Source organism: Nylanderia fulva, unplaced genomic scaffold (assembly GCF_048542155.1).
Source record: "Nylanderia fulva isolate GAGA-0341 unplaced genomic scaffold, ASM4854215v1 Scaffold1132, whole genome shotgun sequence".
NCBI lineage: Eukaryota > Metazoa > Arthropoda > Insecta > Hymenoptera > Formicidae > Nylanderia > Nylanderia fulva.
In genome coordinates this window covers 12,243-24,943 of record NW_028189338.1, presented here as the reverse complement: position 1 = coordinate 24,943, position 12,701 = coordinate 12,243, and the positions used below count along the sequence as shown (strand labels likewise).

The following is a 12,701-nucleotide window of genomic DNA, read 5'->3' as shown; positions in this document are numbered from 1 at the left end:
AAGCCCCGATGGGGTTTTGGTACGGGCAAACGGGTGGGCCCCGGGGGTGTCACCCTAACCAAGGCAACCCCCCGCTATGGGGGCCTTTGGAAAAATTTTTCGCTTCCCGGGGCGGGGGGCAACGCCCCCCGAGGCTTGGCCTGTTTCGAGTCTCGTTGTACCGCAAAGGCGAGCAAAAGAGTTTAAATTTAAAGGGGGGGAAAGCATGGAAAGTTTATTCGTGAAAAACCCCCGGGGTTTGCTTTTTGGGGGCATCCTCCCTTTGCATTCGTCCAGTATGGGGCCGTAGAACTCGAAGTTGTGAAAAACCGACGAGGGTAGCCGGAAAAAAATTTAGGGGGAAAAAAAAAATCGTTTTGGCGCGGGTGCGGAGGTCGAAAAGTACCGCATTTGCCGAAAGTTTTTCCCGGGTTTTTTTTTTTTTTTTTTATATTATCCCCTTCGTAGCGGGGGGAAAATCGCAGTAAAAGGCCCCTGATTTTTACCGCGGCGGGCGACGGTTTGGGGGGGAAAAATTTTTGGTCGTCCGGGGGTTGTTCCCCCCCCCCGCCCCCCCCCCCCCCCCCCCCCCCGGGGAAGGGTGCAGTCGTCCCCAAGTTGACGCCGGCGTATGTGGGTAACGCACGTATACATCACGCCCTTAACGAGCCGTCCGGTTGCGCGCGCGTGATTCGCATCGGGCGAGTGTTTCAGTACCGTAATCGCGGTCACCGGAGCTTGCGTGTGAGATCATCCGTAATAATTCGAAATATATGTCTCCGACACGGGGGTTGAGGACCGGCTTCGAGTTAGTAATGGACAGCGCCCTCATGTTCAGAGCGAGCGCTGAATAGTAAGTAACTTTCGTCCGAAACGTTTTACTCGCTCTCCTCGTTGCGGCGCCGTAATCGTCTCGTGAAGTGTTCCGGAATACCGCCGGCGGTCGTCTTGACTTCGAGAGATCATTCGGTCGTCCGGAGGTGCCGCCCGTCCGGATGGTGTAGCCGGTCGGCGCCGTAGTTCCGGAGGTGTCGAACGGCCGGAGGTGTCGCCCGGGCCGGAGGTGCCGCCCGACCCGGAGGTGCCGCCCGGCCCGGTACTTCCCCTCGTTATTCGATCGCAAGGGTTATTGCTTTGATCTTTGTTTGATTTTGGGATTGGAAAATTGATTAAATGTTTATCGTCGTGAGCTACCGTTGGTATTTTCGCATTCGCCTTTCGTTCCCAAAAGCCAGGGGGGCGGGATGTTTAAATGTCACGTATTTCGGAGCGACGAGCAAGGTTTAACGTTTGAAATTAAATATTCGACCCCCGAGTGTTTTCCGGTGTTTTAGGGTTCCCCCGAGCGGGGAAAAACTACAAAAACTCGCCTTGGGGCTGGTTCGGGGCGTGATGGGGCAACCCTCCGCGAATGGATTCAGACGGGTGCCCCGCGTCATCGGATGGCCTTAGCTGCCGAATTCCGCGAGGATCAAAAAAAAGAGTCTACTGCGAGGGGGGGCTGAAGCGCGACCAGCCGCGCGGCAAATCCTTGCGTCGTCTGAATGACAATGACACACGAAATAATAATGAGAAAGAGAAGCGCCACAAGCGTTTAAAACGTTGGCGAACGCGACGCCCAGAGAATCGCTGACCGAGAATTAAGGGGGGGCGCGATGTTTGTGTATCCAAGTCGTGTAGTGTACGCGAGGAGCGAGGAGAATGGGATGAGAGTAGGAGCGCGCCGCCGAAGGGAGCACAAGCGGCAAAAAAGAGTCAGGGGTGATGGAACCGCTTTCCCTGAGAGCGGCGCCGGCGTTGTTGTCTCCCGAACGAGGGTTTACGCATGTATCCACAGTCTCTCCTCTCAGTACATCAAGCACCAGCGATGAACGACCTTCGCTCTCACACTCTGTGCAGGTCTCTCGGTGCCGATAGCGCTCGACGCGTCTTTGCCGAGGAGCCTTGCCCGACACAGAACGGTATTACGGAGGCAAATATACGGCCGCGTCGTCGTCCGCGGAGAGAGCCTTAGTTAATCCCTTTTACTCTTTACGGAGAAGGGTTTGAATCGCGAGCCGCCGACACCCGGCACGTGTCCGAGTCCATGAAATTTCGTTGAACCTTTTAAAGCAAAAAAAAAAACGGACCGGCGAGGCCGCGTCGTTGTAACTCGTCGACGAATCGTTCTCCGCCCACGAATTCGTATATTAAAAGAGAAAGGAGAGCCAGGGCAGTTACGTCGAAACCCCCGCGATGGATGCGATATATCGTCTCCATTACCACCAAACGAGTGTTGTGTTGCGGGTTTAGCGCCCCGGCGAGTTGCCTTTCTCCGACGTATTTCGTGTGCTGCCGATGGGCTCTCTCGTTCGACGCTCTTTCCTCTCTCTCTTATAATATATATTATAGAGAGAGACGACGATGACGACGCGGAGGAGGCAAACGGCTACGAAAAACTCCACTATGCGACACGACCTCAGAGCAGGCGAGAGTACCCGCTGAATTTAGCATATTATTAAGCGGAGGAAAAGAAACTAACCAGGATTTCCTTAGTAGCGGCGAGCGAACAGGAAAGAGCCCAGCCACGAATCCCGCGGTTCCGCCGCAGGGAAAGGGGGTTGGGCGGATCAGCTTATCCAGAGGTGCCACGTCGCGTTCAAGTCCATATGAAATAGGGCCTTACCCGTAGAGGTTTGCAAGGCCGTAGCGACCGGTGAGCGCCTGGGAGGATATTCCTTAGAGTCGGGTTGCTTGAGAGTGCAGCTCTAAGTGGGTGGTAACACTCCATCTAAGGCTCAATATGACACGAGACCGCTATCGAACAAAAGTACCGTGAGGGACAAGTGAAAAGAACTGAAAGAGAGAGTTCAAGAATACGTGCAATGAAAACCGTTCAGGGGTAACCCTAAGAAACCAAAAGATCGAACGGGGAGATTCAGTCAGCGGCGCTGGCTTTCGCGTCGGTCGGCGAGTCCCGCGGAGTCCTTGCGGCTCGCGCGGGGCCACGCTAACGTGGCGATGTCAGGCGTCGTTCGTCGTGACACTTCTCCCCAAGTAGAAAGTCGCGACCGCTGGGTGTTCGGTATACGGATCCGCCGTGCGTTTTGTCTGTCGAGTCGCCGGTAAACGGCACGCGAACCAACCCTCGGTTCCCCGGCTGCACACCTTTTACAGTCCGTCTATCTTTCTCGGGCGGTACGCGCAAGGTATAGGCCGCACTCTTAACGGATGCGTCGAGACCGTCAGCAAGAGCGCGCCACGGTTAATGGAGGTTACGGACTCGCCCCGTCCCCGGTCCTGGCCCGCTGGTGGTTACAGTACGGTACAACCTTCGACAGGGCCTGCGAACGTCTCCGCGGTCTCGAGGTGAGGACGATACGTCGGCGACGCTACGCTTTGAGTATCTCTTAGGACCCGGCTTGAAACAGGAACAAGAGTCTAAACATGTTAAGCGAGTCCTGGATTGTGCGAGATCTAAAGGTCGTACAATGAAAGTTGAAGGTCGGACCTCGGCCGTCGTCGGACTAGGGAGGATGGGCGCGTCGCGATGCGCCCCTCGCACTCAAGGGGCGTCTCGTTCTCCATCGCGCGAAGAGGAGCACCCAGGCGTACACGTTGGGACCGAAAAGATGGGGAAACTATTGCCTGGTCCGGACGAGTCGGGAAACCCTGATGGAGGTCCGTAGCGATTACTGAACGTGCAAATCGATCGTCGGAACTGGGTATAGGGGCGAAAGACTAAATCGAACCATCTAGTAGCTGTTCCCCTTCCGAAGGTTCCCTCAGGATAGCTGGCACTCGGCCGTTCCGCACGGAACGCGCGCGAGTCTCATCTGGTAAAGCGAATGAATTAGCGGCTTGGGGCCGAAACGACCTCAACCTATTCTCAAACTTTAAATGGGTGAGATCTCTGGCTTTCTTGAATTATGAAGCCACGAGCATCGTCGGATCAGAGTGCCAAGTGGGCCATTTTTGGTAAGCAGAACTGGCGCTGTGGATGAACCAAACGCCAGGAGTTAAGGCGCCCAAACTCGACGCTCATGGGGACACCATGAAAGCGTTGGTTGCTTAGGAAAGCAGGACGGTGGCCATGGAAGGCGGAATCGCTAAGGAGTGTGTAATGTAACAACTCACCTGCCGAAGCAGCACACCTAAGCCCTGAAAATGGATGGCCGCTGAAGCTCGAGCCTTATACTCTGCCGTCAGCGGCACGTGAGGGGCTGCAAACAGGGAGCGGGTCCGTTCGTTAGTTTCTCTCGCGTCGTTTCACGAAAGAGCCCTTGACGAGTAGGAGGGTCGCGAAGGTGAGAGGAGAAGGGTCTGGGCGCCGAGCTGCCTGGAGCCGCCCGTCGGTGCAGATCTTGGTGGTAGTAGCAAATATCCAGCGAGCCTCCTGGAGACTGACGTGTTTTTTTTCTTTTTTTTAAGCGAAGGGTTTTCGTGTGAACAGCCGTTTGCACACGAGTCAGTCGTCATAAGCCCTAGGAGAAATCCTATGTCAATGGAGGCGTACAATATACGCGAGGTCGAGAAATAATAAAAATTATTACGAAAGACACCCACGCCCGTCGGGCGAAAAGGGAATCCGGGTCCCTTATTCCGGAAACGGCCAGCGGAACGACATACAATTCGGGACTGTAAGGGAGTGTTCGTCGGGGTAACCCAACATGACTGGAGACGCCACCGTATGGGAGATCGGGAAGAGTTTCTTTTCTGTTAAGGCGTTCGAGTTCCCTGGAAAAACCTCTAGCAGGGAGATAGGGTTTGAACCGCGAGAGCACGCAGTTGCGGCGGTTGTCAGGATCTTCCCCTCGGGACCTTGAAAATCAAGGAGAGGCCACGTGGACGGTTGTCGCGCCGGTCGTAACCATATCCGCAGAGGTCTCCAAGGGTAAAGAGCCTCTAGTCGATGGGAATAATGTAGGTAAGGGAAGTCGGCAAATTGGATCCGTAACTTCGAATAAGGATTGCTCTGAGGAGCGGGGGAGGGTCGGGCTTGGTCGGGAAGATGGTCTGGATGACAGTGCCGGGGCCATGCGCGAGGTGAAACGCGTCGGCGTTCTCGCGCGGTCCGGGATCGAGCTGGTCCTTGCCGTGGCCTCACGCGGATCTTCCTTGTGGCGAGGCATTCGTGGCGGCGCGAGCCGTCGTGGTCGTCCTCTTCGCCGCCATTCAAGATCTGCTCAAAACTGACGGAATAGGGGAATCCGGACGCTATGTAAACCAAAGCAGTGCGATGGCCCTCGCGGTGTTGACGCAATGATGATTTCGGCCCAGTGCTCTGCATGTCACGTGAAGAAAATTCAGCAGGCGGGAAACGGCGGGGAGTAACTATGACTCTCTCGGTCTTAAAGCAACACGCGCGATGGTACTTAGAGGAAGAGTCGTGGTTGGTTCGTGATGATGCGCAACGAAGTTCCTCTAGTAAGGACCTACAGCCTATCACGTCCAACGTTGTACCTCCCTCTGTGGTTGATCCGGAGGAAACGGCCCCCCGACTTGGAAGTTTAGACTCGGTTAGGTGTTCGGAACTAGCGCGTGTTACAGCTTTTCTCTTTTGACGTGCGCCCTAAAGGGTTTCGGAATGCGCCTACGGTCATGTGAGTTGTGGGGCCAAGAAAGACCCGGGGTCTTGGGGGCTCTCGGTTTGTCAATCCGTTTGTCCCCTACACGCCAAGAGTAAGAAATTATGAATAAAGATAAGAATGATTCGGATGTCCCGGGTTCTCGGATGGCCGGGGTCTGCGTGCGAGTGATCGCTGAGTGAGCGCGCGAGAGACGCGAGAGGGGCGGAGGACCCGACGGGTGGTCGCAGTGCGTCCGTCGCGAATCACGCTAAGGACAAGCCAGCTGAAGTGGGAACAGCCTAGAGGAGGAGATGGTCAGCGGTGAGCATTGTTCGGCGAGGATTCAGGAACATGCGTGGTTCTTGGTGTCACAAAGTACGGGCACACCACTAACAAGCCAAACAGTGCTATCAATGTGACGCTTAAAGCCAGATGGTCCAGTGGGGAACTAGATCATGGCCAGCGCTGAGGATGAAGGGCACCTTTAGCCGGGAACCGTTTCATTAACCAGTATTGGAGACAAGGTTCCCCAATAGGAGTCTCGAAACCATCAAGGGTAACGGCGCAAGGGAGCCTACGGTGATGGTTAAGAGACTTCTGCCAAGAGACCAATCGCGTACGCGCGATTGTGATTCGATGAGGGCGATAGGTGGTGCGGGATTGATTGATGACACGGGCCGACACCATTCCTGCGGCCATTGAGGCTAGTTTTTACTGACGATCAAAAGCGCACATCAGCCTCCCTAACAAAGTTCTCAGGGAGGTGCGGGACAAGATACCATCACTCGGAGAGCAGAGTGCGGGTTCAGTTAAGCTGGCGAGGCTGATATCTTGGTGGCACGGCAAGAGATGCTCTGACGCGGGGGGGAGGGTCGACGTCTTGGACTATGAACAGATGGATGGGCATGATCATTCTCGCCGCTACAAGTGCGCCCTCCGCAACGCAGTTTCGCAACGAAGCACTGTCCTCAGTTAAACGGCGAGAGCAAGGAGCAGAAGAGAAATGAGGGAGTATGCAAATTGTGACACCTCTACGAAAGAAACAAAAGTCCTGTTTGTCGCGTAATCCTCGAGGGCGGACTCGGTGTGCGCGAGAGGCGTCTGCCTGTCGAATTCGTAAATGATGGCGCCCAATTATGGAGGCACCTCCAGCGGGCGGATGGAGACATGACGTCCTTGGTGGGTCGATTGGGGAGGGCGGCACAGGATGCGAGTGCGGCCGGGGCCGTACGTCGGGCCCGAGAGGGATTCACCTCGAGGGTCTCGGCGATGGCGTGCCACGGATCAAGTTCCGGTGGACGGATAAGACCTGTCTCTGGGATCATATAACACTGCAGAGGTGAACAGGCCAGGGATTTCTGTAAGGACTGCACCTGCGCCCGGATGGACCAGATTAAGCCCGAGGCTGTGGAACGTGTTCCTGCGCTTATTCGTGCGTCTTCTGTTCCAAATCTTCTGTCAGGCGACGACGTTCACTCATCAATCGACACAACCAGAACGGTTTCTTGAGAAGTGGGGTATGTCCCGACGGCCAGGTCCGACGAGTAGTCAGAGTCCCGACCTCTTCAGTCATTAGGGATACGTTTATAGGGACACTTCCACAAGATATTGGCAAAGAGATGCAGCCATCGACATCTTGACATAGGGCAAAGGGGGTTCCGGCCGGTGGACGGGGTTAGTGAAAAGTCACCGTCCTTCATCCGGCTTTGGGGAGCCCGGGAGGCGCTGTTCGTTCTATGCATGTGGCGCGTTGATGCGTCAGATTCCTGTCAAAAAGCTTTCTCGTACGTTGCGCACGGCTTGCTATTCATACCGACTCTCGAGAGCGGGGGCTCCTCGGAGTGTACGAGAGTACGTAAGGGCTGTCTATTCGAATGAGGGACGAGGTGACAGGGGTCAGCCGCTAAGGAAAGTGTCGGCCATTCAATCGGCCGTGTCGTTGAGACAGGGTGATCCGTTTGTCGCCACGCTCTTCAATCTGCGTGTAGATAGAGCACTAGGAATTCATCTCGGAGGACATTGGCTATCGGTTGGGTGGCGCTTATCAATGCACTGGCTACGCAGACGAAATTGTGCTTCCTGGCCTCTACCAGAGTGGACGCAGGGAGAACTTGACACCGGCTTCATTGACGCCCATTTATGAGAATGGGCTCGAGATCAACGCGAGACAGACGGGGTGGCGTCCATTGGTGGGTCGGGCAGAAGGACAAAAAAGGGAAGGGGACACCAACTTATTCTTCACCGTGGGGGTGAGCGATGATAACCGCAAAGATCCGGGGAGATGTTGGCACGTATCTGGGCTGCGAAGTACACAGTGCTAGGGAATCGCAAGCGATCCACCCTAGCTCAGGCCATCGAGCAAACTTACGAGGGCAACTCTAAGCCGCAACAGAGGCGGAGGTATGTTGCGTGATGTCTTTCAACGGTATTATCAAAGATGCGACGTGGGTACGGTCTCGCCAAAACCATCAAGGGTAAGGAACGATCTCTCGTACCGCACCGCGGTGCGGACGATGGCTGCGTTCCAACATTGAGTTACTGCTGGATTACATGCATGAGCCGATACAGAGTAGGCGGGCTTGGAAGGCCTCTCTGAAGACAGAACTTTGATCCCAATTCTTGAAGCATAACGACTGCAGCGGTTGTCGGAAGTACTCTGCAATCAGCATGCGCGGCCTTGCCGAAACCACGTATGTGGCTAGGAAGATTGTCTGGTGTGAAAACCAGAGCGAGTGCGGGGCCATAGAGTGATACAAAACCGCTGAGCTCAGAAAGCAGGTGTGCGGCCCCTGGTTGTCGAGTCCGTGCGATGGGAGTGGACTCAGAGAGGTTGCGGCCTCCAACTTGAGTGCTACGCGGTATCGGCTGGCGCCGATGCCATCCCAGGGACACGCTAAGTGCACTATCCACCACATACGAGCGAAATACCATACAGTCTAGAGCGAGCTGATCCTGAGGTCTGTGATGGGCGCGCTAACGCGTCGTGCCGGTTGTCCCGAAAACGAGACGCCGGCTCACTGAGTGAAACGCTGCCTTAAAGAACGCACGGAGCGGAGAATCCTGCGGCACATAGACGACCTATTGCCGTTCAAGTGGTGGTATACAAGCAGAAGGGCTTGGCGCGTCGATGCGGAACAAGCGTCTTCGAGTCTGACCGGCCGGAGGCGGCCCGACTGACCATCGCTACGGTGGTGAGGCAGTAGTGGTCGTAGACGCGCAAGTAGTGTTAGCAAAACCGCGTTTGGGATTCCCAACGAGCGTAAGGTGGAGAAGTACCGATCTGACTGATCCTGGCAGCCGCTGTGGCGCGAGCGCACAAGAGTACCTCAAAATATGTTCGTTTTACCGCCATTACAATTTGTGGCGAGGTGTCTGGAGCTTCGCGAAGCGGTTGAGTTGCGGAGAGGGTTCTCAACCGTCCGCCAAAGTCCGACGTTGACCGACTCGAGTTTTGTGGGGGCCAGGCTGAACTGGGGAAACGCTTTAACGCAAGACATCGCGTTATAACAAAGGAAGGCCGGAACGTCGGCCTCATCTGGTGGTGCATGAGGGAGGCGCGTAGCGTTGGGGGCCTCCGCATTCAATCGCGCGAGTTTGCAATGATTGAGTGATGGTCGAGGTGAGTACGAGCTGCCCATTTTGTTTGGCTAGCTCCGACCTTCACGCTCCAGGGTATTGACTGCGACACCAACAGTAAACAGCTCTGCAATATCGTTGTCGGTGGCGGACTTGGCGGACTGTGATTTGTAGCAGTCGTCGCGCACCGTAGACGAAAAACTAGCCAAAATGCCTTCGTATCTAATTAGTGCGCGCAGTGAATGGATTAGTTAAACGAGCTTCCCACTGTCCCTATGCTACTGATCCCGTGGATCACCCACCTTGTCGGGGTGGGGGGCTACCCATCCGACACCACATGGATGGATGGGTGCTAAGAGTGATCCGTACGCTTGCGGTCGTGTACGTAGTCCCGAGGGACTCAATTTCGGGCCCAATACAGCTAACCCCCTAGGTTACGTTCTGGGGACGGGGGCCTCGGCTTAAACGCCAAGGGCTGCGAGGAAGGAGCCCTATAAAATTACCCCTAATCTAAGCAATGGCGCGCAACGATGAGAGGCATGGCCGAGATGGTATAGACGGCTATACGGCCAACCCCGGGGTACCTGCAAACCGCCCCCCCGGGGAAATAGGCTTACCCATGGATAGGGGGCTCTGCCTGGGTAGATTTCCGTCCCCACACATACTCGTGGGAACCAAAATGGGAGATAAAAAATAAACTGAAAAATCAAAAAAAAGATAATTAGATAAGCTAAGGAATTCCGTCAAAAAAGTTGATGGCAGGAAATAAGGGCGGATGAGAGGGAGAAAGAAAAGAGAAACGGGTTCTTGGTTCGAAAGGACGAGGTTCGGTTGCACAGATTCACCTCCCCACCTACGGAAGGAAGTATACACGAGGCTATCCATCGGATGTCCGCGAGGATACTGACCGGAGGAAAGAAAAAGGGGGCACTCGGAACGAGCGGCAGGCACTGGGATCTCGATGAGAAACGCCAGGCCGAGAGAGAAATACTCAGAAACGCCAGAAAAACCAAAGAGCAAGTAAGTACCTGAAAATAAAGGAATTCGAAATCGACGCGACGTCCCTGAGCCTTAACGGAAATAAGAATGTTAGGACAGAACCTGGAAGAATTTCTTTTCAACGAAAGCAACAACATTTCCAGAACTGCTATAAAGTTTATTTTAGCCAATGGGGGGATTGAAACAAGAGTGCACGAAGAGATAGTTGAAAAGGAAAGATATAAAAGGCATGTAGGTAACACTTCAAATCCTCGCACGCAATTTTGTTCAAGTAACCGACGCGACTGGACCAACCCCGTCAACAGACTAATCCTGAAATCACGAGTAAAATGAGATAAATTTTGAAAGTTGTTGCTTAAGCAAACCGGGCTGAACCGAATGACGAAAGAAACGAAAGAAGCAACGAGGAAATCAAAAATGCGTGAAGAATAACTTAGAAACAGTAAGAAGCGAGATCCAAAGTTCGAGAACATAAGCCACATCCGAAGGAAGGTGTTTTGTACTAATGGAGGTCAAGGACAGAGAAGATATAGCATTGATTGAGGCATCAAACCTGGACGAGGGGTTTAAAAATTGAGATCCTAACAAGATCAAACCATCAATTATTCATATATTGATGTTGATCCGGAACCTTCAGCGGATGACACTAAAAAAGGACTTGCCTAAATAAAAACTTTAGAAATATAGATAAGGAAATCTAAGATAGATTAAAAGCAGCCGGGTCAGGTTTGTACGCTCTTTTTAAAACAACGAGAGGAAAAGAACAAATGGATATTCAGTCCCAGGGAAATGGGCGCAAAAAATGTGCAATACCAGGCTGAACGAATTTTTATAAAAGGAAAACGCTTTATAGGTAAAGGAGTATCTAAGGATTAATCAGGTGCTAAAATGTCACGGTTTCGGCACACATGGCAAATCTGCAGGCTCCGGGACCCAATGTGCGCAACCTGTGGGGAAAAAAGCCATCTTAAAGCTGAATGTCAAAAAAAAAATCGACCCTCACTGCGTAAATGGCATCAGTAAATAGAGAAAAGATGTAAAACACGGGATCCGGAATAGCTCCTGCCGAATAACCAAGTATGTGAAATTTACCGTAGCCGGAATACAATGCGAACTAGAATTCGCGGCAAATCAACGCAAGAGGTCGCCACGCAGCTGCTTTAATTGTGGAGGTTTTCATGGAGGGAATTCAAACGTTACATGTACTTTGTATACAGGATCCATATGTCTCACAAGGACAAGGTAAGAGGGTATACGTCTCCAGGAATGCGAAAAAATCAGCCTGTCGTCGGTCCACCAGCGGTTGCGATTGTGTATAGGGAAGAGGGCATTGATGCGTCTTCAGTACACGTACGGAGGAATCAGAACACGTCTTTGCGTTCACATAAAAAAGGACTTCGGAGAGATGTACTTTAATAAGCGTCTACTGCCCCAATTCTCGCTACCGATAGACCGTTTCTGAGGAAAAATCGACAAAAACATTGCTTCGGCGGAAAGTTGGGACGTAAAGGAAAAATATGCTGCATAGCAATGGACGCCACTGCTGCTTAGGAACTATGTTTGCCACAAACAACGGAGGACACCGAGGCAAAAAAGCATTGAGACTTCCTATTGGAATGAGTTATAATGATAAACAAACCAGGAAACCCCTAGACGATTCATCAACAACAGGAGAATCGAATATAGACCTGTCTATAATACAACGGAAAGATGTTGACCCAAAATTTTAAAAAATGAGAAAGTGTTACAGAAACGTACAACTAGTGACCACAAAATAATTACTACGAAGTTTCTCAAAAACCAAACCTCACAGGAGTAGGGAATTTCTTTAGGCCTTCCAGCCAATATAATATTAAAAAAGGCAAATGGGAAAAATTTGCGGAACTATACCGAGAATGTTATGAAGAAATAACAAAAACCTAAAACCACATTATCCCGATGAGGCAGTACAACCGATCTTAAAACCACATGGCAAAAGCCCTGCAGGGAAATCACATCCAAGAAGGGAGGATGTGAACCAGGCAATACCGTGGTGGAAATAGGGACCTCAGTTATCGAAGAATGAAGCAAATAGAAGCTAAGAGCAAGCGATCGAGAGCATATAAGCTAGAGACGTGGAGAATCGAAACTGCATAAAGAGTAGAAAGGTTAGGGGGAACAGGTACAGAAAGAAAAGGAAAATAGAAAGTGAGTACGGAGAAGTCCCTGGCAAAAATTGGTACAGAGGACGGAAACAGGATCCTTGGGGGGAATCCCCATACAAAATCGCAAGGGAAAAAATTAGAATACCCAACGGTCTGCTCGCTGACGCTGCCAAAAGGGATGCACAAAGGAGGACTGGCAGAGGCCTATGGAGGCTCTTCTGGAGAGGAGAAGAAAGTGGCCAAAAGACGATATCACGGACAGAGGAGAGGAGGAGCACTGGGGGGGGGGGGAGGAAATTAGAAAGCTGAACAATAGTTACGTCAACTATAACATGGAGCAGAATTGTCCACAGAAGAAATGGCAGAGCACAATCCGCAAATCCAAGAATAAACAAGCCGCCAGGATTGGATGATCTTTACAGCGAAATAGTGAAAGCAATCTGGAAGCAAAACA

General features: G+C 52.5%; 2 pseudogenes; one reads left to right on the top strand and one right to left on the bottom strand.

Annotated features, from left to right (window-relative positions):
• The first annotated feature begins 2,455 nt into the window (after positions 1-2,455).
• Positions 2,456-4,869, top strand: LOC146724850 (large subunit ribosomal RNA; annotated as a pseudogene).
• Positions 4,556-5,248, bottom strand: LOC146724849 (uncharacterized; annotated as a pseudogene).
• Positions 5,249-12,701: the final 7,453 nt, after the last annotated feature.